The 26852-nt window shown below is 60.4% G+C and overlaps 1 protein-coding gene across 26 annotated transcripts in view; it reads left to right on the top strand.

Annotated features, from left to right (window-relative positions):
• Nucleotides 1–26852, top strand: part of NCOR2 (nuclear receptor corepressor 2) — a 212196-nt gene that overhangs the window by 34009 nt on the left and 151335 nt on the right. The window contains exon 1 of one of the 26 annotated variants that reach the window (XM_053206154.1): nucleotides 11838–12150. The exons of the other annotated variants lie outside the window; for them this stretch is intronic. The gene's annotated coding sequence lies outside the window, so the exon portion shown is untranslated. Of the gene's footprint in view, nucleotides 1–11837; nucleotides 12151–26852 lie in introns of those variants that run through there. 26 annotated transcript variants of the gene reach the window in all.

The following is a 26852-nucleotide window of genomic DNA, read 5'->3' on the forward strand; positions in this document are numbered from 1 at the left end:
AGACGGAGGTTTCCACCCGTGTGGCGGGGGGCGGGGGGTCTCCTGGCATCGCAGGCGGGCAGGCGGGCTCTGCCTGTGCCTCGGGCCTCTCCCGTGTGGTGCACAGGTGCGGGGTGAGGGAGGGGTCGGGGAAGGGTGGAGGCTGCGAGCGGACGGGGACTGGGGCGGCCAGGCTTTCTGCTACCCTGGGGAGAGCAGATGGGGACCAGCCAACCTGCAGGCAGACAGGTGCCCGGGTGGCTATGTCGGGGGGGGGGGGCGGGGAGGGGGGAAGACTCGTGGGCCTTGGCCCTGCAGAGTCGCCCCCCTCTGCACTCCATTTGTGCCACCTGGGCAGTGGGTCCGCTGGCTTTGTCCCCACTTGGGCGGCGCTCGGGTCCCTCCGCGGGGCGGAGGAGGTGAGCGCCAGCCCTGGGCGAGCTGTCCCTCCCCGTCCTTTCCTTCCTCCCCCCTCCTCCCCCTGACCCCGCTGCCCCCCTCCCCCGTCTCCTTCCCCTCTTTACTGCCTGCCCTCCTCCCTGTAACCCCCTGCCCGCAGCCCCCCTCCTTCTCCCCACAGGCCACCCTCAAATGACAGCAATTAATGGGGCCTCTGATGGCAGGCTGGGAGGACGGGGCTGACAGTTGAGCATGTCTGCCTGCGGCTGGCCCTCTAATCGGGCCCGGGGGACGCCCCTTCCTGCCATGGCTCCCAGGTGCTGCCTGCCCGCTCCGTCACTCACAGGGAAGCAGGAGCCGCCCTGGGCAGGCGGGCCCATGTGAGCCGGCGCAGAAGCTGTCCCCTGGTCCCTGTCATCCCTTTTCTCTTTCCTAAGCGGGGGGCTCAGGCTGACCCTTGTCCTACCTCAGTTAGCGTGCGTGTGATGGCCAGGCCACCGAGGTGTCCCTCTCCACCGGGATACCCTCTCCCCTGGCCACCTCCTGTCCCCAAATGACCTTCCGGGTCCTGTCCTGCCCTCAGGGCCAGCCCCTCGCCGCAGGGCCCCCCCCCCCTTTTGTGTCTGCCCTCCTGGGTGGAGTCAGGGAGCCTTGTCCTGTTCCGGACACCAGCCTGGAGCCCCGGCAGCCGGGAGCTGTCAGTGATGGGGGTCACTGCCCGGGCCTGGAGTCTTGTCTGGTGGGCGTCTCGTGTGTCTTGGGTGGGGGGGGGGGGGGGGGCGGGAACCAGAATCCTGGCCAGTCCTGGCCACGCCGGGCATGGTGCTAGCCCGCTCATCATTTTGCAGCAGCAATAATGAGGCCCCTGCTGTATGCCACGGCCCGCAGCTGGTGCTTTTCACCTCGGTTCATTTTATTCTACAATAACTCTCCGAGGAGAGTGCTATTTATAACCCTGCTTTTGTAGATGGGGAGCCTGACAGGCAGAGAGGCAAAGTGATTTGCCCTAAATGACCCAGCAAGGAAGGGATAAATCCGGGATGCAACCCTGACCTTCCTTGTCCAAGGCTCATAAATCAGGGGCTTGGGCAAACTGGGGAGGACAGTGCAGGAAATGGCAGACCTGACCCGGAAGTGGGGAAGCACTCTCCGGGCACCCGAGTGGGGTTAGTGGTGCTGACACGTATGTATGCGTTTTCCTTCGCAGTTAACAAAAATCAGCCTTATTGAGATGTGATTCACCTGTAGCAAGACTTACCCATTTTGAGAGTTCCGTTCTATGGGTGTGGACAATTGAAACCACTCACGTGACGACGAGAACAATCTAGATACGGAGTGTCTCCATCTACTCCAAAAGAACCCCCCTCCCCCCCGCCGGACGCACCCACTGATCTGCCACCCCGGAAATTCTAGAATCTTCTAGGTTTTCGTAACAAAATTATGCAGAGTGCGTTTTTGTGTGTTTGGCCTCTTTGTGCATGTTTTTGGCAGGTGTTCGTGTCTTGGGATGTATCAGCAACTCCTTTTTAATCGCCGTAATATTCCATGTATGAATGTGCCACACAGTTCATTTATCTATCCTTGAGTTTGGGGCATGTAGGTTGTTGGCAGTTTGGGGCTTTTAGATACAAAGCTAGAAAGTCTGTGCCTCTTCCTGCTTTTTCTTGCCTCGTTGCAGTGGCTGAGACCCAGGGGTATGCTGGGCATCAGCAGTTGGGCTTTGGGGCTTAGCTAGCTGTGGGTGTTGTTCTCAATACTCCCATTTTACAGATGAGGAAGCTGAGGCTCGAAGAGGTCAGGTGACTTATCTAAAGTTCTTCTGCAATGGCTGAGTGCTCTTTCTCCTCCTTGAAGCTGGAAAGTGCCAGCTGATGGTCTTTCCTGGTCCAGAGGGTCGTGCCAGGAATTGGTGGCCGGGCAGGGCCACCCCCCCCCCCCAGCCCCCCAGGGCTTCCTCTGCTGGAGAGGGGGGGCTTGGTGAGCTTATCACTCCTTCCGGGTCAAGCTCTGTCTGTCGGCACTGCTGAGTGAATGTCAGGCCTGGCGCGAGCCCGTCGTCTTGGGCAAAGTCACGCAGGCCTTCTGGGGAGCTATTTTTGGGGCAAGGCAGGAGCCTGACATACGGAAGCCCAGGAATGGAGGTGGGGACAAAGAGGGGAGCCTTCTCCTCCTCCTCCCTCGCCTGAGGGGTGTTAGCCAAGATGACTTTTCGGGGAAGGAGGCCCGTAAATTAAATAAGCAATCCCGTAAATAAATAAGTAATGAAGTTAGTGGGGTGCCTAATTACATCAAATTTATAATTATGGATGGATGCCTGCCCGATAATTGTACTTGTTTTTAATCTTTGGCTCCGATGTGCGTCTCCTTCCATCTGACGGTAATCCCTGCCCCAGCTGGAGGCAGGGGGGAGGCTCATGCCTTGCAGGGGCTCCCACTGAGCCTGGTGATGGGGCCCCCCTGGCGCCCAGGATCCAGGCCGGCTCGTCTGCCTCCCGCAGTCGGGTTTAATAGCCTATGCAGGTTTTGAAACTGTTGTAACTGACAGTAATAACAGCAGAGTTTATAATCGTAATTGTGTTGTACTTTATAGGTCGTAATTTCATCTTCCAAAATCCCCTGGAGAGCAGAGATTATTATTGTCCCCACTTTACAGATGAGGAAACTGAGGAACAGAGAGGTTAGGCGGCCTGCCTGAGGTCACACAGCCAGTGAGGTTCGAACCCAGGCTGTCTGCCCCGGCGCCCACATCCTTCCCGTTCTCCTGCCTCAGCCTCCCGGTCGTCCTGCGTGGGACTTAGGCCAGTCCGTCCCGGGCTGAGCCCTGTGTTAAGGCATTGTGCATTTACTGATGTCTCCTCGGCACGTCCCTTCGAGGGAGATGCTAATTTAGGGTGGCTCGAGACCTCGAGAGGCTCGCATGCTGAAAAGATTATGGCCTGCCTTCCGCGATCGCTATAAATCCGAACAGAAATCGTTTTTCTGAACCATACGATAAAATTGTGTTTTGCTTAGAGACCAAGCAAGCCCCTTGCTGAAATTAGACTAGCTTCTTCTTTCTAGATCTTCTGTTTCCCTTCTGGCGGCTTTGGTGTCCTGGCGCTCTGGGCGCTCCCCGTCCTGCCTGTGGGACTGTGTTGATGACCGTGAGACCCATTTTCCAGATAAGGAAACCGAGGTTCCGGGGGGTGGCCGGACTCGAGTGAGGTCACTGGTGGGGACGTTCTAACCTGCTTTTCCCGCCTGGTTCGGGGAACGGAGACCACCGGAGGGGGGCTGCCGTCCTTCGTGCGTGCCCCAGGCGAGCCCGGCCAGCCCTCTGTCTGGTGGGAAGAGGAGAGCGGCTGTGCCCACCTCATTTTGGGGACAGGGAGGCCGGGGCTGGCTGGGGAGCGGTGCTGTTCTCACGTGCCGTCCGTGCGGGCCCGAGACCCCCAGCCACAGCCGACGCCTGTTCTTTTCACGCTGCGCCCTGTGTCTTGGGACATCTGACCTTCGGTGCCCTTGAGATGCCCGGCCTCTCCGGAGGAATCGACCCGCAGACTGCAGGGCGGGAGCGCCCTTCACTTCCGGGGGTGGGCTCGTGCAGCCAGACAGGGCCTGCGTTTCTGGCAGAGGCTCCGGCGTGGGGCACGCATTCCCCGCTGCTGACTTCGAGGTCGTGGGGTCTGGGTGCTCTCCCTGCCCCTCGCCGCCGCCTGGGATGCAGAGGAATCGAGGACAGACTCACGGGAGGCATTGCGCGTCTTCAGGGTGCTCCTGGGTGTTAGAGCAATCTGGGAGGGCTGCCTGGAAGACCTGGAACAAGCCCATGGAGCAATGAGAAACTTAGCTCGTAGGAATCAGTATGAGTCAAGCATTCCAAACAGGGCCTAGCACAGAGCAGGTACCGTATTTAGGACCGAAGCTGACATTTCCTGACCACTGGCTTGTCTTAGTGAGTTTGCCATTATCACCATCGTTGACATTGATTCCCTTAAAAAAAATTGTTTTTTTTTGTCTTTTTTTAAGTTTTGAGAGTGACAGAGAGAGTGTGCGCGGGGGTGGGGCAGAGAGAGAAAGACGGAGAGAGAGGATCCCCAGCAGGCTCCGTGCTCAGTGTGGAGCCCAACGCGGGGCTCGATCTCCCCACTGCGCGATCGCGACCGGAGCCGAAATCGGGAGTCGGGCGCGTAACCGACTGAGCCACCCAGGCGCCCCGACACTGCCTTCACTTCGAGCGATTCCTGAGCATTTGTCCCATGCCAGGCTGTGATCTGAGTGTGCCGGATGCACTGACTCATCTACTCCTGTGGCGGCCCTGGGATAGGACTGTCGTTACCAGCTCTGGTTTGTAGGTGGGGGGGCTGGGGCACGGAGAAGGTAAGTGACCTGCCCAAGGTCGTGCGGCGGGCAGCTGGCAGAACTGGGATTCGAACCCGGGCAGAACTCCACGCACCTGCTGTCAACGTGCGGCTTGTGCAGGCGTCACCTGCAGCCACCCCTGAGCCCCACAGTGGGGCTGGACCTCTTGGCAAGGCTGGGCCGGCCATGGGCCAGGCTCCACCAGCCACGTAGGGCTCTCAGGCATGCGGCAGCTGCTCTGGGCCGGGCGGGACTGGTCGGGACACGAGGGGTCTGCTTTATGCCTCCCTGCAGCCAGCCTGGTGTCCCCACGGCCTCCTGGGGCAGGGTGGGGAGATACGTATCAGCAAACGTCACGCCGGGCCCCTGCCTTGTGGGATCCCGTGGGCTGAGGGGAGACGGGCGGTGCACAAAGCAAACACGGCGTTGCAAGGCGGGGGTATGCTGACTGTGGAATAATGCAGGGTTGGGGAGGGTGGGACAGCTCTGGTTTTTGTGGGGGGGGGGGCTCACTTTAGGCAAAGGAATCCAGGGTGGTCTTTAAGGAGGTGGCATTGGAGCTGAAACCTAGACAACGAGAAGGAACCAGACGTGTGAAAAGAAGAGGGATGGGTGTTCTAGGTAGGGGGAATGTAGCTGGGAATGTCTGGGTGGCTTGTGCAAAGGCCCTGAGGCCGTGATGTTTCAAGAAGGCTGAGGAGGCCTGCACGGCTGGAACAGAGCCAGGGGCACCAGAACAGTTCTCTGGATCTGAGGCTGTTCTACAGACCGTGGGGGTGGGGTGCTTTTCACGTTTAAGGCAGAAATCAAGTTTAATGGCTTTTGTGTCTCCCTTTTTGTTCTTTTGCTCATCGATTAATTTATATTTACTGGGCACATGGAATGTTCCGGACGTTTGTAGGCCACTGGGATCAAAACGATGGGAAGGTCAGGCATCGTCCATGCCTTTGAGGAGTTTAGTGTCCAGAGGGAGGGTGTCAGTTAAAAGGTGGCACCAAGGTAGTAAGGTTATCCCTGGGGTTTAAGGAGGTCTGAACGTGTCTGTGATCAGGACAGGCCTTCTTGGACAAGGGTCAATGGAGAGGAGACCTGAAGGTAATTCATTAGCGCTCCTGAGTCGTGGTGGAGCCACACTCTGGCTGGTTTGGGCCACAGGGAGAGTTGATGGGTACTCATCATGGCAAAGTTCAGGGTAGGACAAGTTCAGGCATGGCTGGATCCAGCGCCTCAAACCATGCTTGGGGAGTGGACTCTGTCTCCGTTTCTGCTTCCTTCTGCGTGGGCCTTGTTTACAGGCAGGTTTATGCCACCAGCACAGCCAGCCAAGGGGAAGGAGTCACCCGAAGCCCCCGGAGCGTCCCTCCTTTCTCTTGCTCATTATCCTTGCCACGTGAGACCTTGGACACTCGTTCAGTTATTTTCAACAGCACCGGGGAGGTGGTCGAGGTGGGGGCGAGGGGCGCCCCAAACTCAGATAGGGTAAAAGAAGGGCAAGAGGCAACAGGGACGGGTGGGGATTGTGGCTAAGGGGCACACGGACATTCTGGTTGTTCCCCTCAGAGAAGCTAGAAATCTGGATTTTATAAGCAGTGTCCTAATTTTTTAAAAAACATCGTGTGTGCCAGAAAGAGCTTCCCTGTTGGCCACAGCTGGCTGTCGTCATTTCATGGCCTCTGTTCTCAGCGATGACTTTTATCTCAAAGTATTTTGCCCTCTGTGATCTGGGCGGAATATCCCGTGGAATGTAACAGAAGGTCCCGGGGCTTGGGAAGTCACGTTTAACGCCTCTGGAGATCCCATTTCCAACAGTCGGGGCCCAAGGCCACGGCAGTCTCCCCTGGAGCCCTCCGGTGGAGTTGCCATGTTCGGAGAGACGGAAATCCTAGCGGTTAGTGACCTAGACTCGGGCACTGCATTCCCCGTGTTTTAGGCTTTGCCACTTGTAGCTTTGCGCCCTGGGGCAGGTCACTTCCCCCCTGTCTCTGGGTTTCCCCGGCCGTAAGGGGTCAGTGGTTTGCCCTAGGATTGCTGTGAGACATAAAGGAGCACCCTGAAGCCTGTTCGCCCAACGCCTGGCGTGCCGGGAGCGTGTGTCCTCCTGGGCTGGTATTATCTGTCCTTCCCAGTTTGGGTCCTGCGATCCAGCTGGCGGTGGCCGGGGGCATTCCTGGACACCTCCTCCTTCCTCTGCCGCCCGGGGCGTGGGCTCCCGGGGCCCCAGCGCAGGCGGCCATCTGCCTCCTGCCTCCTGCCCCTGCCCCAGCCGTCCCTGCCAGTTGCCCTGTGCCCTGTGCTGCAGGATGGCACTACGTTCGGACGTGAGTCTTGAGTGAGCACTTAGCCCTGCCCACCGCCAGCTCCCAGCCGCTGCGGGTAGAGGGGTGGCCGCACACAGGAAAATCAAATGAAGTCAAATGAAGTAAAAACAGCACTCGGGAAAAGAGCCGTAGAGGACAGTTTGGTGCTTGTAGCCGACGCAGCTTCTGCGCTTGGCTGAAGGGATGGGCGAAGGAGGGTCCGGGCCTGTTGTGGCCCGTCAGGGAGGTCCGTTTGCTGCCAGCCTCCTGTGAGTGACTGATAGGTACCTGTCTCAGGGAAGGGGGGGGTCACGGTTGCTCGCGGTCTGTTTTTAGGCCGGGAGAGGGCTGGCCGCGGGGTCCCCGTGGGGACGGTTTCCTCGAGATGCCCACGTGCCTGTCCCCACGGCTTCCAGCCTGATTGTCTGGACTGAGTGCAGAAAGGGGAGCAGAGGCCCAGCATGGTACTAAGCACTTGATGCGGCCGAATTGAGTCTTGATGATGTAGGGGGTTGAGTTGTGTCCATTTGGAACCCGTGACCGTGACCTCGTTTGGCCAGAGGGTCTTGGCAGATGCAGTCGAGTTAAGCATCTTGGGGCGCCTGGGCGGTTCGGTCGGTGAAGCATCCGACTCTTGATATCGGCTCAGGTCGTGATCTCATGGTTTGTGGGATTGAGCCCTGCGATGGGCTCCGTGCCGATGGGGCGGAGCCTGCTTGAGATTCTTGCTCCCCCTCTCTCTGTGCGCCCCCACCCCCATCAAAGTAAATAAATTGTAAAAAAAATTAAAAGAAAAATCAAGCATCTGTAGATGAGATCGTCCTAGATTAGGATGATGACCAAAGTTCCGGGTTTAAGAGAAGACGCGCAGAGAAGAAGGCCGTGTGTAGATGAGCAGAGAAGACAGGCCGGGGACCGCCTGGGGCCACCGGAAGCCGGACGAGGCAAGGTAGCATCCTCCCTGGAGCCTTCAGCGGGGACGAATCACTGCTGACACCTTGATTTCTGGCTGCCAGGCTCCAGAGCCGAGAGAGAAGAAATTGCTTCTGCTTTGAGAGTCCTCTCCCTGGTTTGGAGTAATTTGGTTCGGCGGCCCTGGGAAAGTGATGCGGTTTTGCGAATTTTATTTTCATCCCTCCTAACATTTAAAGACCTGTTTGTGGCCTTCAAGGCCTTGCACAGTCTGTCCCCTTTGACACAGCTGACCGCCACCGCCACGCTGGCCTCCTGGCCCCAGGGCCTTTGCCCTGGCTGTCTCCTCTGCCTGGCACACTGTTTCCTGAGACGCTTCCACATCCGGCTTTCTTCCTCAGCCAGGCCACTGTCGAAGTGCCACCACATCAGACACCAGCCCGTCCACGGCAGCTGCCGTTAACTTGAATCGCATCGTGTCTTTGTCTGCCGTTGACTCCTGACCTCTTCCCGCGTCAGCCCCACGAGGGCGGGGATCCTTGTCTTCAACCCTGCTGTGTCCCCAGTGACCACTGCAGACAGTAGGGGCTTAATAAATGTTTGTTGGATGGGGGACGGCCCCAGGCGTGGGGTCAGGGACTCTTGACGCTCAAAGTTAGTAAACTGGGCCGGAATGGCGGTCGTTCAACCAAGCCATCTTTTTTGATTTAGTTTGAACTGAGGCAACATTCACATCCTGTGAAATTAACCGCTTTAAAGTGCACAGTTCGTTAGTTTTTCATTCACAAGCAGTGCCTTACAACCCACACCTCCGTCTAGTTCTGAAATATTTTCATCTCCCCAAAGGAGACCCAGAACCCATTAGCAGTCACCCCCTCTGTCCCCTCCCCGCAGCCCTTGGCGACCACCTGCTCTCCGTCTCTGCGGATCTGTCTGTTCTGGAAATTTCCTGTCAATGGAATCCCACAATGTGTGACCTTTTGCGCCTGGCTTCGCACACTCAGCGTCATGTTTTCGAGGCTCATCGGTGCCGGAGCAGGGTGTCGGTGCCTCGTTCCCTTTTTTATGGCCGCATCGTATCGCGCTGTGTGGATGATCGTTGACGAAACCGTCTTGTAAGTGGCTGCTCAGATGAGGGACCGAGGCTGCCCGGGGAGGCGTAGTCACTTACCGCCTGGGTCTTGGGGCGCTGGGGTGTGGGATAGCAGAGGGAGGTGGAAACAGGCTCCCGTTGCTAGCTCATGCTCTTTCTTTCTCTTTCCCCAACCCTGCCCCAATTGGGGAGGGGGTGGGTGGGGGTCCCTTTCACTGGGGCTGGACCCCGTGGTTCTCTGAGCCCCCCAAAGGGTGTGGCTTCTCTTGACCCTGAGAGAGGCGGCAGGTAGAGTGCCCCCATTTCACAGCTGAGCACACTGATGCCTGCAGAAGCAGGGGCCTTGCCTCAGGCTGACGGCCCCTCCTGCCTGCACTCGGGGACCCCTCTGGCTCTCGACCCATGCCTCCGTGGTCTCCACCAAAGCGTGACCCCGTAAAGCCTTCAGTGATCTTTCCCGATGTACAGACTTTGCCCGGCAGACGAGTTCCCGGAGATGGTCTCGGCCGGAGGCTTGGAGGGCGAGGCATTCCTTTGCGGGGTAGTCGACCTCATGCTGCCCTATTCTGAACTCCTAGAAGGAGCCACATGTCCCCTTTGCTGGTTTTTGATGATTTTCCGCGTTCGTGAAGTCACTCAACAAACCGTGTGTGGCCCAGCTTCTTGGGGGTGGGGGAGTGGGGACATCCAAGAAGTGACCGTGGGGGGTGCCTGGGTGGCTCAGTCAGTTAAGCAGCTGACTTCGGCTCAGGTCATGAGGTCGCGGTTCGCGGGTTCAAGCCCCGCTTAGGGCTCTGTGCGGACGGCTCGGAGCCTGGAGCCTGTTTCGGATTCTGTGTCTCCCTCTCTCTCTCTTCCTCCCCTGCTCGTTCTCTGTCTCTCTGTGTCTCTCAAAAATAAATAAACCTTAAAAAAAAAGAAAAAAAGAAAAAAAGAAGTGACCGTGGAATGACACAGCCCAGCATTGAACCTGCCCAAAGCATGTATAGCTCTGGTGGGGGTGTGGATAAGTCCCTCCTGGTTCCAGGCCAGCTTCTGCGAAGGTCTGGACGCAGGTCTGTGTCCAAAACAAACAGAAAAGAACAAAAGGCACCCCGAGTCCTGCCTTTGCCGCTTCAGACTCTGCTTCCTGGCCCCGCTTTGTTGGGGCTGGTTTCTCCCGTTCCTGAGTCTTGCGGTCAGACTGTTGGAGTGAGAAGAGCCAGTAGGCAGGCGACGGCACCCGGATCTGGGGGCTAAAAGTGCGGCTTGGTGCCACCTGCTTTTCTCTGGGGCTCAGTTTCTCCATCTGTAAGGCTTCCCCACCGGGGCTTTCAGGACAGGTCCCAGCAGCTTCGGAAATACTCTTCGGGGTGTTTTCTTGGGAAAGGCGGGAGGGTGAGTTGACAAAAGTCAACAACATATGGCCTCTGTGGGGCCTCCTCCCTGGTCTCCTGGCAGCCGCTCTGGTCCCCAGCCTGGTCCAGTGGCCACGGACCCTCGTCGCCTGCAAATCTGATCTGCCCCAGACCCTCTTGTGGCTCCTTGTACCACGTGGCAGGGTGAATGTGGGCCGGGCTCGGCCACGTTCCAGCTGTGTGATCTGGGGCAAGCTGCTTAACCTCTCTGGGCTCCTTTCCTCCTCTGTATTTTGGGGTTCAAAAGCACACCTGCCTTTTATCGTGCCCCTGTGGGGACAGACGAGTTCACAGGTGAAGCGCATTTTCACGGCGCTGGGCGCATGGCATGATGAGTACTAACATTTTCTTGCCGTGATTACTCTCGGGAGCCTTTCCAGTTTTGGGAATGGAGTGACTTGCCCGGAGTCTTTGTGACCCACTTCCTCTTCCACTCCTGTTACCCCCTGACCTCATCTTCTGACTCTGCTTCGCTCCACACAAGCCTTCTCTCTGCCTCTGCAACGCATCGAACGTGGTCCGGCCTCCAGTCCGTGCCCCCTGCCCTGCATCCCCGGGGGACCCCTTGTCGTCACTCGGGATGCCGGAGTCCTGGTTGCTGGGGGCAGGGGCGTGAATCTGGAGACCCCGGGGTGGGGGTGGGGGGGATCCTGCGGCTTGGAGCCCTGTGGGAAGCAGAGCTGAGCCTGCCCCTGCTGCAGATGGGAAGTTGACATCCAGAGGAGCTCAGACTGGTCTCTGACTCACGCGGCCGGTTGCAGCCAAGGGTCAGAGCCCTGGCTGACCACCAGAGCATCCACTTTGGCGTGTGCGTGTGTGTGCGTGCGTGTGCGTGCGTGTGCGTGCGCTTGGCTGTCTTTTCTCACCCTCCAGGGTGGTCACCGAGATGCCCCTCGTTGGGGATACCAACGCGAGGGGGTCATGTTTGCTTTTCCTGAGATTACACGCAGGGCAGAGCCTGCCCCGCGGCCACCGTGTCACCCCCGGGGGCCCGGGGAGGAGGCGGCGGCGGCCGGTCGGGCTGGGAGGAAGCGGGTTAAAGTAGGAGAATTCGGGCCTGGAGCTCGCTTTCGCCGCCGAGGAGGGAATAGTGAAGAGGTTTTTCTACCGAGCTATAAAAAGGCCTCCCGGCGTTTCAGCTCCTGAGTGTCGGCTGGAAGCCCGCCAGGGTTACCATGGCGATGAGGAATTATTACTTACTGCCAAGGCTGGGAGAAAAAGCTCGTACTTTTGGCTTGCAAACAAGAGGAGTGGACCTTATGTAATTCTCTGTGTTTATAGGCCCGGAGCAGTGGGAGGCGAGGAGGGACGGCGGAGGCCCCGACACCGAGTTTTGGCCCCGGCCCGGGGGTCGGGCGGTGGGGCCTCTGGTGGGCCTGGGGGGGGGGTGGCGGCGGGCCAGGGGGGGCCGGGGTGGGGGGCCGGGCCTGGCCTTGGGGCCTCCCCAGCCCCGGGGAGGGGGGGCGCCCGTAGTCTCGCGGGAAGGCGGGCGGCCGCTCCCCGTGTCAGTCCTGGAGGCAGGATGGCTTTGATGTTGGACGCGGAGTATCTTCTGGAAGCCAGCAGAACAGTCTGTGTGTGTGGACTCCACTGACCCACTTGCTGGCACATTTTACTTCTTTCTTTCCCTTTTTCTTTTCTTTTCTTTTCCTTTTTTTTTTTTTTTCCGTGGGAGAGTTACTTCAAGTTGTGTTTGGAGCTGACGTGAGTGAAAGGCTGGTCATGTGCTCGGGTAAGAGAAGTTTCTGGGCTTGGCGGTGGGTGGGCAGGGAGACGCGGTGCGGCCGGGTCACGGCGGAGGAAGGGGGGGCGGGCGAAGAGCGGGAGCCGTCGTCTGGGGGGCCGCGGGGCTCGCCGGGTGGAACTCGGTCGCGCCCCGGCCGTGGTGGCCCGGGGGTGGCGCTCCGGAGGACGAAGAGCCGGCGGTCACAGTGGTCGGGAGTCGCTCTGGGCCGAGAGGCGGGCGATGGGACGGGAAGGGCTTCTGGCCGCTGTGTGTCCGAGGGGGTGGACGCGCGCGCGCGCGCGTGTGTGTGTGTGTGTGTGCGCGTGTGCGTGTGCGGGTGGTGGGGCCCCGGCTGCTCTTGCGGAGCAGGGGTGCACGCGTCCTTGGGGGAGAGTGGCAGAGCCTGGGGCTCGGTTGCTCCCGGTGCTGTGGCTGCTGGGGCTGGGGGCGGGGGGGCTCGGGATCTGGGGGGGCGGGCTCCCCCGCGGGCAGGGGACAGGGGAGGGGAGCCAGGTGCAGGCAGCGCTGTGGCTGTCCCGGCACCCGGCTCCCACCGCGGTGGCGCTTGGCCGGGTGCCCACGTCTGGTTTGAAATCAGCGCCACCGGCCCAGGCTTGCCCAGGGACCTGGCAGCGAGGAGCCGGCATAAACACTGGAAAGTTGGAAGGGCTTCCTGAGCTCACAAGGAGCCCTCAGTTGCAGGCACAGGGGATGAGGGAGCGATTTGTCCTGAGGTCTGGGTGAGCCAGGGCTGTCGGGAGGCGGTGGCACGTCTCGTCGGGGGCCGGAGCTGAGGCCGGGGTGGGCTGGCTTCCCAGACGGCATCGCTCGCCTTGCCACTGACTCGACGTTGACTCCCGGTTCTATCCTCTCTTAACGCCGGGTGGCCTTGCCTCACCTGTGCGAGCCTCCGTTTCCTTGTCTGTAAAATGGGGCGGTCGAGGGGGTCGTACGGGCATTGGGCTGAGCTGAGGGGGAGCTGTGGCCTCCTGGTTTCTTTGGGGGGGGGGGGCCAGGCCGCCAGGGTTCAGGTCCCTGTTGAACACTTCCTGGCTGTGAGGCTCGGTTTTCTCATGGCAAATGGACACTGCGTCTGTCTCTACCCCAGAAGTGGTCGTGTGTGGCTTATGGAGGGGGGGCTAATAAGTGGTCCCTGGGCCACACCCCCGTGGAAGCTGTGACAGTGTGCAGGTTGTTGAACCCCCATTGTCTTGTCCATACGGTGTGAGTGCCTTTCGTGGGGGGGGGGGGGTGCCTGGGAAAAAGCCAGGACCGGCCTGCGCAGGGCCCCTGTGGGCTGGAGTCAGGGGTGGGGGGGGGGGCTCCGTTAGCCTAGACCATAAACTTGGATTTAAGTTAGCTCCACCTTGGTCTCCACCGATTTTTCTCTTCTTCCTTGTCGAGAACGTTTCTGTTTTGTAGACTTGGAAACTACGGTCCTCAGCCCTAGGCTCTGCTTGCATTTGGGCCCGGGCCGGGGTCCCCCGGGGCTGTCCCAGCGCGTTCCGCCCCATCCCGCCCCAAGTGTGGGCCGAGCACCCCAACTGCCCCGTGTGGCCTGGGGCGGGCAGGACTGGCTCTCCCGCTGAGGGTGGCAGTCATCCTGTGTGTGTAAGTGACACCGGATGCTGGGCCGGTGGCTGGCTCGGGGCCTCTCCTCCCGGGCCAGCAGGAGCCGGCGGGGAGTTCCCCGGGTGTCCAGGCCAGCTGCCCGCCGTCCGGTTGTCCTCAGGCCTCTCCTGGGGACCTCAGCCAAGGCCCCGGTAGCAGGGGGCCCCACCAGTGTCCCCTTGCTGCCCCCAAGCCCTCTGCACCTACTTGGGTCCGCTGCAGCCACCCTGCCCTGAGGGTCTCAGACACTTGACCCCCCTCCCACTTGCCCTGAGGTGCAGGTGCATGGAGCTAAACACACACTCACATGCACCCAGATGAGTGTGTGTAGAACCTGTGAGGTCTGAATAGTCCGTTTCCTGGTGATGCTGCTGGTCTCGAATGGCTGTTCTGTTGGGGCGACACCACTGGGGGAGGCTGGCTGAAGGGTGCACGGGGTTGCGCTGCATTGTTTCTTACGGTTGCGCACGAACCTACAGTGATCTAAAGAGATAAGCAGCGTAGGCCGGGGCCAGGCTGTCCCGGGTTCGAATCCAGCCCTGCCTGTGGGCAGCTCTGTGAATTAGGGCAAGGGGCGTAGCCCCTCCAGGCCTCAGTTTCCTCGTAGCGTTTGGTGCTTCAGAGGGCTTGAGTGACGGTGAGGTGAGGTGATGCGCGCCGGGTGCCTAGGAAGGTGCCAGCAGCATGTGCTGTCGCCATTGTGATCATCCCTGACGGGGTCGCCCCGTGCTAGCTTGTTCCGTGCCCGGATCAGCCGTGGGATGGGAGGCCGCTGGGTGATCCCCACTTCTCAGATGAGGAAACTGAGGCTCAGGCCAGGGGACCCACCCAAGGGCACAGAGTTTGTAAGGGCTGGAGCTGGGGCTCACCCCGGCCAGAGCCCGGGTGTGGAGGTTCTTTGACTGAGTGGCCCCAGGGATGTTCCTTGCCCTCTCTGAGCCCTGATCCCCTCCTCCTTCTCTCCTCACCTGCAGGCTGGGCTTGGAGGTTGGGATAGGGGATGGTGGCTGGGCTCATGAACTGTGGAAGCCAGAGAGCCCTGACCTCTGGGTCCTTCTCTCACTTCCTGGGCCCTCCCGGAGCCTGCCCCCTCTCAGCCACCTCTGAGGCCTGTGGGTCACTCCTGTGACAGCCAAACTCACTTCCTCTCTGAGTAACTCTCTCCTCCTTGCTCTGTCCTCCGGCAGCATGGTTTCCTTTCTTGCTGTTCCCTGCGGTAGGTGCTGGTTTCTCTTGGACCCCTTCCCACCTCCCGCAGTGGTGAGAAGGCCTTCGGGGTGTAGCCCGCCCACCCTAGAGGGATGGGGTGATCCCCAGCCGGTGCTTAAGCATGAGAAATGCGTTGCCGTTCAGCCAAAGCTAATCCAAGGCTAGACGGGTCTCCAGAGGTGCCTGAGGGGGGGCTTGGAGGTTTTTTGTCTCCCTCACAGCTGACTGGTGACTTGGGCCTTCGGGCGTCCCGGGAATGCCAGGGACGGCTTGCTCTTCTGCCTAAGGATTGGGAGGGGTCCCGACCATCCCGGGCTGGGGACCAGGGGGCACCGGCAGGGCCTGAACCGAGAGGGGCATCCACGGTCATGTCAAGCGGTGGAGGCGGTGTCTGGGGCTCGGGGGCACCAGTCATGGCTTCTTAGGGTCTCAGCTTCTGGGCTTTGCTGGGCAGAGCCTGGAGGCCAGGGAGGGGGGCTAAGTAGGGGGCCTTACGGTCTCATGAGCCTCTTGGCTGTTTCTTGGAAGCTCCAATCATGCTCCTGCCTCTGGACCTTTGTATTTCCTGTACCCTCACCCTTCAGAGTGGGGCCCCGACCTCCCCAAAGTCACTGCCATCGCTTTGTGCCATCATCACTTGGGATTTGTTGTATATTCATCGCCGTGTCCCCCCCCCCCGTCCCCCACCGACCCCTTCACCCAGGATCTGTTCATCTTGGTCACTACTGTGTCCCCAGCACTGGGCACATCTTAGGTGCTCAGCAGACACTTGTGCCTGACTCAGTGTCCCCCACAGGCTGTGGATGTGGGCCCGTCCCCTGGCGGTGAATGAGGCCTTTCTGGGGATGGATGGATACGCTTCAACTGTGTCTCCGGGTGGGTCCCCCCCCACCCCCCTCCCACCCCCCCAGGGCTCTGGCTAGGGAGACTCAGGCCCAGGGGCTGGAATTCACTTGAGTTCACCTCCCTTCGCCCCTGGAGTTCTGTATCTCTGTATCTGGGGGTTGAGAATGCCTTTTGGGGATTCGTGGAAAACTAGGGGCCTTTGAAAAGCAGTTCTGGTGTTTGTGTTCAAGAGGGCTCCGCAGTAACACATCGGGCACCTCCAGAAGGTCTGGACCTCCTAGGTCAGAGAGGTGGAGGTCGTGAGCCAGGAAAGTGGGGGGCCTGACGGCATTGGGGTGCAGGGGAGGGGTGTTGACGGCATCAGTTTCAAGTCCTGACGGCTGATGGGGCAGGGCGACCATTGAGCACACATTGTGGAGTTCTTCTAATGATCCTCTGAGGCACAGAGAGGGTAAGCACCTTGCCCAAAGACACACAGCTGTAGGCACACAGTATTAACTGGTAAATGGCATTTTGTATGCAGCCGTGGGAAGGGGCCCCCTCCCTCCTCTTCGAGATGTGAGGCCAGGAGATGCCCAAAGTCTTCTGGAAGGCCTGGCGTTGGTTTCTCAGTGTGGCTCACAAGCTAGAAGACTAGAAGAGCCGCCCCCCCCACCCCCCTTCCTCCTAGTTGGGTATTTGCATGACAATGAGCCCTTTGTCCCTGGGTCCAGCCTCCTTCCCAGGCTAATAACATAATTCTCGGCCTGTGATGTCATAATGGGCCCTTTCTGCTGGGGCTGGAGGCTGGGTGGGCAGCTGTGTGGGCTGGGCCCCGCCGGTAATAAATAGAGTCGTGATCATGGGGGGGGGGGTGGCGGACGCGCTCTCCTTGCAGGACCTTGTGACATCCTTCGGGAGTGGGATTTGTTTCCATTTGACACAGAAGCAAACAGATTGCGTTTGTTCAGCTCCCCGGCTGAACCACTGTGCGCCTCGTCTTGGCCTGTGAAATGGGGGTGAGTCATCCGTGGCTGGCCCTCTCTCGGAGGCGTAGGTGTGAGAGTCCCTTGCTTCCTGTAAACGTGAGGGAGGCCCTTGTGCCCAGCGGCCCCGTGACCGCTCAGAGAAAGTGGGCCCGAACCCCGCGCCCGGGGCCCGGCAGGGAGCGAGCTCGCCATCGGTGGGCAACGTCAGGAAAGGCCGCGGCCTGCGCAGTGGGCTGAATGGCAGCCCCCCCCCCAAAAAAAAGAGATTCGCACGCGTTCATGCCCGTCTCCTCTAAATGGGACTTGCTTCGGAAAAAGGGTCTTTGCAGACGTGTCTTGAGATGAGGTCATTTGGATTCCCCGAGCGAGCCCTGTGTCAGCGACCAGTGTCCTTGTGAGGGACGGAAGAGAGAGCACAGAGGATGGCTGTGTGAAGACAGGCAGAGACCGCAGTGATGTGGCCAGAAGCTGGAGGAGGCCGGAGGGATCCTCCCCGGGCGCCTTCGGAGGGAGCATGGCCTGCCCACACCTTGATGTTGGACACCGGGCCTCCGGAGCTGGGAGAGAATAAATTTCCGTTGTTGTAAGCCACCTGGATTGTGGTCATTTGTTACAGCAGCCCTAGAAGCTCATAGGGCCAGGGACCCCCACCCTTCCGCGTCCCAGGCCGAGGGGCCAGGACCTAGTGAGGTCTCCTCCCCGTCGGAGGAGTCCGGAACCCGCCTCCCTCGCCCAGAACCCAAATCACAGATCCCGGAACCTGCGTGTTGCCTGCTGCCAGCCGTCCTTCCCGCTCAGGCGTCCCTGCTAAGGAGGACGTGACCCAGGAGGCCGGAGGCTCCCCGGATTCCGTGCTGGGCCCTCCCCCCCCCAAGCCCCGAACACTCATTCCCCCACATGCCTGGCCACTCACCCAGCACCTGGGTCGCAGTCATCCCCCTCCCCCGCAAGCTGCCTTATTTGCCGGGTGCCCTGGACAGGGGGAGACCCCGAGGCCCAGAGCGGGCACGCTGCGGCCCCTTGGTGGTGACGGCCTCCGGAGCCCCAGCCACGGCTGATGGATGGGCCGGCATCGCAGCTTCCAGGAGGAAGGGATCAGGGCCCCGGGCCACAGTGAGAGCGGTGGGGGAGCCGGCGGTGTAAACGTGGATCAGTTCTTGGGGCGTGCTGGCCTGCTGTAGGCGACACCCCAGGATCTGACTGTAAGTCGACCCCTCCTCGGCCTCAGTTTCTCCATTTCCAAAGTGGCCTTCGAGCTTCGGCTCAGAGTCTGCAGGGATGCTGTCGGAGGGCTCACGGATTCAGCAAGCGCTTATGGAGGGCCTGCGGCCACAGCAGGTGTGGATCCTGCCTTCACGGGCCTTACCTTTGGGGTTGTGGGGAGGTGGGAAGTAAGCAGCGGGGACCCTGGGAATGAGGATTCCGGGTCCCGATGAGGGACGTAGCAGAGCCAGGGGGCTGGGGTGGGGTTGAAGATGCTGCTCCCTTTTCCTTCCAGGACCCCGGGGTGGTGCTTTGCGGCTGGCCCGGGGGGCCGGCCGGGTTCACGTGGAGATGGCCACGGCCCATCTGTAGCGACTTGTGGTTGCCTCCAGCTGACAGCACTTGGCCTGGACCCGTGAGGGGTGATGTTGGGTACAAGGCCTGTGAGGCCCCAACCGCAGCCTGATCAGGGAGAGGCAGAGGTGTCCGCCAGCCTGAGCTGGGACGCTGGGGACACTGGCAACGGATTCCCAGGACGTAATGGATAAGAGGTGGGTGCTGGAGAGGGCTAGCCTGGCAGGCAAGTGACTTAAGCTCTCTGTGCCTCAGTGTTGCTTCCAGGGATATGGCGACGATGAAATAAACTGATGAGAGTGAGCACCGTGTTAGCAGTTAGCCACGGTGATGAGTGCACGGCGCTCACCTTGGGTCTGTTATCGTGACTGCTCAGGACCTGGGATCTGGAGGTGGAGTTGGCTCATCTTTCCATGGTCTTGTTCCTGCCTGTGGGACACCGAAGAGCCCTCTTTGCCCCCAGAGCCTCAGTCTCCCCATCTGCGAAACGGGAGCTGTAACCAACTTGTGGCTACATGGAGGTCGGAGAGAAAAGAGGATGGTGGGAGAAGTCAGCGCCCGTGGGGTCAGGGCTGAGGGGTCAGGGTCTCTACCTGCTCCTGGTTTGAGCCTTGGCCACCCTCCAGGCCGGGAAACAGGCTCCAGCAGGGATGGGGCCCAAGGTGTGTCTGTGGGTGCAGTCTGCAAGGCCTCCTGGCTTCGGACAATGCCCCTGTCTGAAAGAGGGGCCATGGCAGCTCCCCACCTCGGGATATTCCTCCAGAAGCCGAGGCCAGAGGCCAGAGGATGTTGTGGGTGGGGGCGTGCCTGCTGCTGGGCAGTGACCCAGATCTGAGTCAGCTAGGAAGGGGCAGCCTCTGTCCGCAAAGTGGCTGCCTGCCGGCTCCCCCGTTCGGGCCACTGATAGCTCAGGCCTGGCCAGGAGACTGTTTCTTCAGGCTGAGAGACCACGTAGGCCTATCCCAGGCTCCTGTCCAGCCCCTTCCTCCAAGGCTGAACTTGTCCGGGGATCCCATCTATTTCCTCTTGCTTCCTTCTGGCTGGCTTGGGAGACCTCCCTACCTGTACAGGTGAGGGGACCAGAGACTGCAGATCTGATTCCAGGGAGATCCATGGCTTCGAGCTGGGGTTTTCAGGGGGTCTCTGTCTTAGGTGTGTTGGTTGCAATTGGCAGACTCTCTGCTCCTCCGGCATTTAGCACAAAAGGATATCAGGGTGAGCTTCAGGCATGGTTCGATCCAGGGGCTCAGGTGACAAGGGGCTCCCCGTGTCCAATCCCTGGTAGCCTAACAATCACAATTTAGCCCAGTGGAAGGTAAGCCTTGTCGTCCCCACTGTTACAACAGAAATCGTGGGAGTGAACTTTACGGGCTCAGCTTGAGAGTTAAGCCCTTCCCCAAATCAGTGACGGTGGCTGTGGTTCTGGTGGTGGCCCTGGTGGTGCTCCTGAGACTGTGCTCATTGGCCAGACCCGGGAGGCAGAGTCAGCCTCCCTCAGAGCCCAGAATGGAGGGGTCGTAGCCTCAAGGACATAAGGGTACAGTTTGCAAGCAGCGGGTGCTGGGTGGGCGAAGGCAAGAGCTGCTGGCCACGGCCGGCTCACTCCATGTGTTGGACATGAGCCAGCTCGGGGTCCCTGCCCAGCCCCCCTTTCACGGCCAGTGTGTGTCCTTTGGGGAGGGGGCGTGTTATTTAAGACTCACTGGGTAAGTGGGCCCAGCCCCTCCCACTCCCTGTTTTAATTAGGGGCCTCTCAGGTCCCCCTCCAAGCCACGTGGGAGGACATTCCTGCCTGTCACCGGCCTCCCTGCTCCCCAAGCTCCCCTGGGCTTTGCTGGGCCCTCTCTTGTGGTTTCCAGCTGACCACATGTCAGAAGCCACAGGTCACATCCTGGCAGCCCACGGGCTGTATTTGGATGTCAGACTGATTTATTGGGTTGGGTTTTTGGTCCACGTTTTTGAAATAAAAACTGTAAATTGAGGGATGTGTCAAAGTCAGACATTCTTTGCCGGAAAGAATTGGACGCTGTGATCCCCTGGGCCCCGTTCTCCAGGGGCGAGGATGCCCGGCTGGGGTTGAGCAGCGGCCACCCCCTGACACAGGCAGCCCCCACCTGCCCCTCTCCTCCGTGAGACTTAGGCCTGGCGTGGTATCCTCAGCCCTCCTCGCTGTTTCCCCCTCCCTATTTCCGCCCTGGGACCTCTCCCCCCACCGGAGCCGGGTTAATCTTGCTCCCTCCGCGGACTGGTGATCGGATCCCAGAAGCGTGCTCCCGCTCCGGGCCCTGAGGCCTGTGTGCTCGCTCGTCTGCGGGCTCCTGGCTGCAGGGCCCGGAGGGCCTTTTGGGTTCTTGATCCTTGACACTCACTGATCAGCGAAAGCCCTCGGGGAAATCGCAGGGGCTGCTGTGATCCGCATTTGAGCCTTGGAGGGAGCTGGTCGAAATGGGCCCTTCCCCCGCGGCCTGGCACCTGGGTGGCATTGGTGGAAGGTGGGGAGGGGGGATGATGCGAGGGGGGAGCTGCTGGGGGGGTGGGGGTGGGGTGGGCTCCCAGCCCCGGGCGCCGCTGCGAAGCTATTCTTAGCAGCGGGAACATTTGTCCTCCTTCACACGTGGTGGGGGACGTCCCCCAGAGATCTGCCCCGAAATACTCAGGACGACCCCATAAATTCCTCAGAAAGCCGTCCTGGGGGGCCCAGCGTGCGTGGAGGCGGGACGGGAGGAGGCGTTTCCGGCAGCTGCGCGGCTGCGGACACGTTTGCCAGATGTTGCGCAGGGAAGTTTGTGGGAACCCGGAGTCTGCCGCGCGCGCCCCCTCGCCGCGGCCCCCTCCACCCTCCGGGTCCTGGTGAGTGATGGGCGGAGCCGGCAGACGGTCAGCCCCTCCCTGTGTCCCCGTGGCTTTCGGGGGGCCTTTCAACCCTCTCCTGACGCTGCCTGGGTTGGGGGCGACGTGGGCTACAGGCAACGAGGCCTTGACTGTGGTCCCCCTCAGTGCCTGGCCGGGAGGGGCTGCTGCCCTGTGCCGGGACCCCTGGCAGGGCCTTGGGCGGCACCGGCTCTTCCACGGGGCCCCCAGGGCAGCGGAAACCACCACAGAGGATACCAGCCCAGCTGGTTGCCTTGGCTAGCAACCAGGGAGGCCTTCCTGGAGGAGGTGTGCGCTTTGCTTCTGTTTTGTTTTTGTTATTACTTAATTTTTAAGTTGTGGTAAAATACACATCACAAAAACGTTCAGGTCTCGGGCATTTTTAAAGGGGCCATTACTTCCCGTACCCCTTCCTCCAGGCCCTAGCCATCACCCCTCTACTCTCTGTCCCTAGAAGATGACTAGGCCGGGCGCCTCCTGTAAGCGCAATCGTACAGCGTTTTTGCCCTTTTGTGTGTCTGGCTCACTTCATTCAGCAGAATGTCCAGAGCGGTGATCTGTGGTCTGTTGACTCCTTGGTTGTTGGTTCGTCGCCGTCCAGGCAGCGATGTGGACGGATCCGGGACCCCGAGCCCCGCAGCCTTTGCGATCCCGGCACCCTGGATCCGTATGTGGTCGCCCCGCCCCCTGTGTGGACGAGCGCTCACTGCGAGCGGGTACCACGCTGAGCCCCGACACGGCTCGCCGAGTCAGGTCCCTGCTTCCCACTCTGCAGTCCGCTCTGTTCCAAGCCCCCGGGGCAGAGGGTCGAGCGCTTTGCCCAGTCGCACAGCTGGTGCCAGCGTCCCCCCCCCCCCCGCCCCCCTCCCCCCCACTGCCCAGACACCAGCTTCTTCTCTGGTTTCCCCCTCTTCCCCCTCTGCAGAAAAAATTGCTGTTTGGAAGGCCAGATGGAAAACACGTCCCTCCCGGGGTGCTCAGAACCTAATGAGGAAGAGCCAGGAAAAATCCAGCGTAATGTTTGTGAAATACCCAAGAGGGAGGGCGCGTCTCGAGGCAAGGGTTCTCGTAGGGGACCCTGTGACCTGGCGTGCGGGAGGGTTTGTCATGACTGTGGCTTCTCTCTCTCTCTTCCTTTTAAAATTAAGAGGGGGAGGGGGAAGGGAGTCCAGGAGGAAGCGATTTTGAGCAGATCTGGCTATGGCGGGGGAGCAGGGCTGGGCGGCCGAGCTGGCCACAGCCCAGTGGACACGAAGGTACCAACTAAATCGGAGACCGAAATGGGCCTCCTCGGTGGCCCTCTTCTGCTAACTTCGGAGGGTGTGTGGGGCTGGACCAGGGTGCCTTCTGGCTGCATGACCTTGGGTGAGTGAGTTCACCTCTCTGAGCCTCGGTTTCCTGATCTGTTGAATGGGGCAGTCATGTTCGGTGAGGGAAATCGGGGCCTTCCTCTGTGTGGGTGCCCGAAGAATGCCACCTGTAGAACCACAGACTCTCAGGCGGGTCTGAGGACCCCGGGAGGGCACCAGGCAGCATCTGGGGGCGGTGGAAATTCTAGCCGAGGCTGGGGATCCCTTTTAGGGGAGGTGTGAGCTGGCGTAGGTTGCCTGGGGTGTGTTCGGTACCAGGCTTCTGGTTTTCCCTGGAAGGTTGGCGCGGGCTGTGGCCAGTCCAGGGCTCTCTGTCCTTGGACCTGGTCCCCCGTGTGGACCGGCGGCAGCTTTTGTCCCCACGACCCTCGCTGTTGTTCCCCTGAAGCGTCAGAAGTGGGCTCAGTTCAGGCCACTGCCCATCTCACCGGATGCCTGGACCCCATGCTCATCCCCCCTCGAGAAGCTCTCTGTCTGCTCTGTGTTTGGGCGCGGGTCCCCCCAGGCCTGCATACCCTCCTAACTAGGGCCTTGCTCTGCCATTTGGTCAGTTCACTTCACCCAGCCTCGATTTGCTCATCTGCAGCATGGGGATCGTAACAGTACCTGCCGGGTGACTAACATTGCCATCGTCATTGTGGCTAACTCGTCCCCACCCCGTGTTTCTAGTAGCCGAGAGTACTTGAGCCATAGCCCTCGTTTTGGGGACTCTTCTGTGGGTGTTGAGCTGTTGAGAGATCTCTTCTCGATGAATCTTTGCACCTGTCCCTCCCTGTTCTGATTCTGGAGTTGGAGACTGGAGGCGGTTTTCTCTAGGGTCCTCTGTGCCCAGCAGGCTGGTACTTGGGGGGCAGTTGTGCAGGCTTGGGGATTCTGGAGGGGGGTGGTGCTCGTGTGTGTCTCCCACAGTGGCTGGCGGGGAGCCTGATGTAGGCGTATTTGTGGAATAAAGGCACGCTGGGCTCTGTGGACAGTGGCACAGTTAAATTGATGTCCATCTGGGGCGCCTGGGTGGCCCCGTCAGTTAAGCGTCCGACTTCGGCTCAGGTCATGATCTCGCGGTTCGTGGGTTCGAGCCCCCCGTTGGGCTCTGTGCTGGCAGCTCGGAGGCTGGAGCCTGCTTCGGGTTCTGTGTCTCCCTTGCTCTCTGCCCCTCCCCCACTCGCACTCTCTCTCTCTCTCAAAAGTAAACACTAAAGAAAATAAAATTGATGTCCATCTGTTGATTTGTCTGTCCATCTGTCCATCCGTCATTCCTCCATCCATGCTCCCCCCTCGCTCTCCCCTTCCTCCCTCCCTCCTTCTTCTACCCACCCACCCACTCCTCCTTCCCGCTCCATCCGTCTTCTGTGAAGTACCTGGGATGAAGAGGTGCTTTCTGTGTTGGGACAGGCCTGTCACTGGTTGGCCGGAGTTTTTGTCCAGCTGGTCCACTGCTGTGGCCGCCGCCCGCCCCCAGTGCCTCATTGGCCAGAATGAGGCAGAGACCCCGTTTGGGACCGGCTTGTCTTGGCTGGTCTCCATTTAGGGGTGGGCGGGTGGCATTTCTGAGGGCAGTGCTCTGAGCTGAGCCGTACGTGACTTTGGGCCACTCAGGGGTGCTGCTCTTTGGGCAGAGCCACGAGCAGGCCGTGGTTGGGTCCCTGGCTCCTCCTTGGGGCGGAGAGGTCGTGTCAGGGGCAAGGAGGCCAGTTTTACTCCTGCTGGATAGGGACCTGTGTTCTAGGGGACCCTGAATGGTGGCTTTAATCGCGTTAGGATTCCAGGTGGGTTCCTCCCCGACGGAGGGCACAGCTGAAGTTTCCTTTAACACAGGGGCACGAGGAGCAGGCTTGGTACAGGAGACCCCGAACATCACCCCTGCCGAGAGGGTGGCGCCTTCCTTTCTCGTTCAGAGTGAAAGCCCGTGTGACCTCACAGGGGCCTTGCTCACTCCACTCTTGCCATCCCGGCCCCCTGGCCATTCCCTCCCCACCTCAGGGCCTTTGCACTGTCTGCTCCGTCTGCCTGGAGCAGCTTCCCTAGACATCCGCATGCTTCCTTTCTCCCCTCTCTCTCCTTCTCCATGCCCGCCCCGCCGCCAGCCATCCCCTGTCTACCCTCCTCATGCTTCTCGTTTTCCCCACACCGCAGACACCTCCCAACATTCCTGTAACTACTCCGGTCTGGCTTGCTAGAATGGCAGCTCTGTGAAGGCAGGGGTCTGGGGTCTTTTACTCGCGGCCGCGTCTCAGAACCTGCCCACGAAGGTTCCTGTAATCGTGGTTGACGGCGGGGAGCTGCCTGGGAGGGGGCAGGGATTCTGGCTTCACCCCCCTGCCCTCGTGGGCCGGGCAGGCTCCTCTGGGCTCACCGGGGCCGCCTCCCACGGGGTTCTCTGTGTCCCAGGGCTCAGCTGAGAGCCGGATCCCTGAGCACGGAGGCCCTGTGGAAGGTGGAGCTGGTACTTGGCCGGCTCCCCATTTTCTCGGCACGCCAGAAACTAGAAACTCAAGGCGTAAACAGTCCGCTTCCTTCTAGCTGGCGTTTCTGCCACCTCGTAACGTCACATCCCAGAACAGCCTCGGTGCTCACATCCCCCGTGCTGGCTTCCGGGGCTCCGTGCTCCCGGGGCCAGGCGGTTTCTGCTCGGTACACATCTGTGGGATCCTCCTGCGTGCCAGGCTCCGGATTATAGCAGTGGGCCGAGCAAATATGCATCGAGCACCTACCGTATCGGGTGAAATGCGCGTCTCCCCCCGTAATTCATGTCCACCTGGAAGCTGGGAACATGATCTTATTTGGAAAGCGGGTCTTGGCAGATGTGATTAGTTAAGATGAGGTCACAACTGGATGAGGGTGGGCCCTGATCCAATGACTGGGATCCTTCTCGGGGGAGGACCAGCAGAGAGGTGGCCGCAAGCAAGGGATGCCCGGGGCTACTCGCTGCTGTCCGAGTCCGGAAGGATCCCTCCCCCGACCCTGACCCGGAGCCTCGGGGGAGGAGCGTGGCCCTGACCTACACCTTGATTTGGGACTTCCGGCTTCCAGAACGGTGAGAGAATGCATTTCTGTTGTTTTCAGCCCTTCCTTTTTTTTTTTTTTTTTTTTTTTAACATTTAATTATTTTTGAGAGGCCGAGCGTGAGCGGGGGAGGGGCAGAGAGAGAGGGAGACCGAGAATCTGAAGCAGGATCCAGGCTCCGAGCTGTCCGCCCAGAGCCCAACGCGGGGCTCGAACCCACAGAGCACGAGATCATGACCTGAGCCGAAGGCGGATGCTCAGCCGACCGAGCCCCCCCAGGCGCCCCTCCACATCCTGTTTGTGGTGCATTGTTCACCCAGGTTCCGGGAAGCCAGCGCACCTCTGTGTGCCAGGCCCTTGCAGGGGAATCGCCAGTGGATCCAAACATTTGTCCAGTAGCTGCTGAGCGGTCCCACGCCCTTCTGGAGGCTGAAGAGCCGTGGCGAGGAAGGCCACGGCGTTCCCAGTGCATCACTGTCTCTCCAGCCTAGACAGGCTGGCAGGGTGGGGGTACGAGAGACCAGGTCCCCTGTGTGGGGCCTGTGGCTTCTCCGAGCACCCTGGAGGGTTCTGGAGGGTTCTGGAGGTTTCTGGCGAGCGCGCGTGTGTGTGCACATGCTGGGGGCTTCTCTCCGGCTGACAGCTGAGTTTTCATTCTGAGGCTCCCCCACCTGCCACGGGTTCTGACGTCGGTGCCCACTAGTTACGGGAAAGTCTCAGGCATTGGGTGGCGCAGACAGCTGGCCTTTCGTCTTCTCCAGAGCCTGGGCTCAGGTCTGAAGGCTCCCAGGCACCTTAACGGGCACCCCGCACGTCCGTCCCCCGCCCGCTCTCGGAGCCATCCCGGCCCAGACCTGCTGTAATCCGCCCTCCCTGGAGCTGAAGCGGGCCGCACTCGGCACGGAAAATCTATGGAATGTGCCTCAGTGGGGCCTCAGCGTCCTGCCTGGGGCCGGAGAGGAATGTGGGGGCAGGAGGGCTCTGGCCTCACCTGGCGTTACTGGCACCTGCCTGGACAGGTTCCCTTGCTGAGCACCTGCTGTGTGCCAGGCGCACCGGTAGGCTTGTGGGATGCAGCGGGGGCAAGGCAGACAAAACCCACAGCGGTGAGCTTCCTCCTGCAGATTTGGGCGGAAAGCCACGCAGTGGATGGAACACGGGCTGTGAGGTCAGGATTGTGGGGAGCGGCCCCGTGGGGCCCGCAGGGCTCTCTGGTGGGCCGCTGCCTCTGGGGCAGGTGCAGTAGAGGGCCACCCTGGGGCCCCTGTGCTGT

The sequence above is a fragment of the Acinonyx jubatus genome, chromosome D3 (assembly GCF_027475565.1).
Source record: "Acinonyx jubatus isolate Ajub_Pintada_27869175 chromosome D3, VMU_Ajub_asm_v1.0, whole genome shotgun sequence".
NCBI classification, from domain to species: Eukaryota; Metazoa; Chordata; class Mammalia; order Carnivora; family Felidae; genus Acinonyx; species Acinonyx jubatus.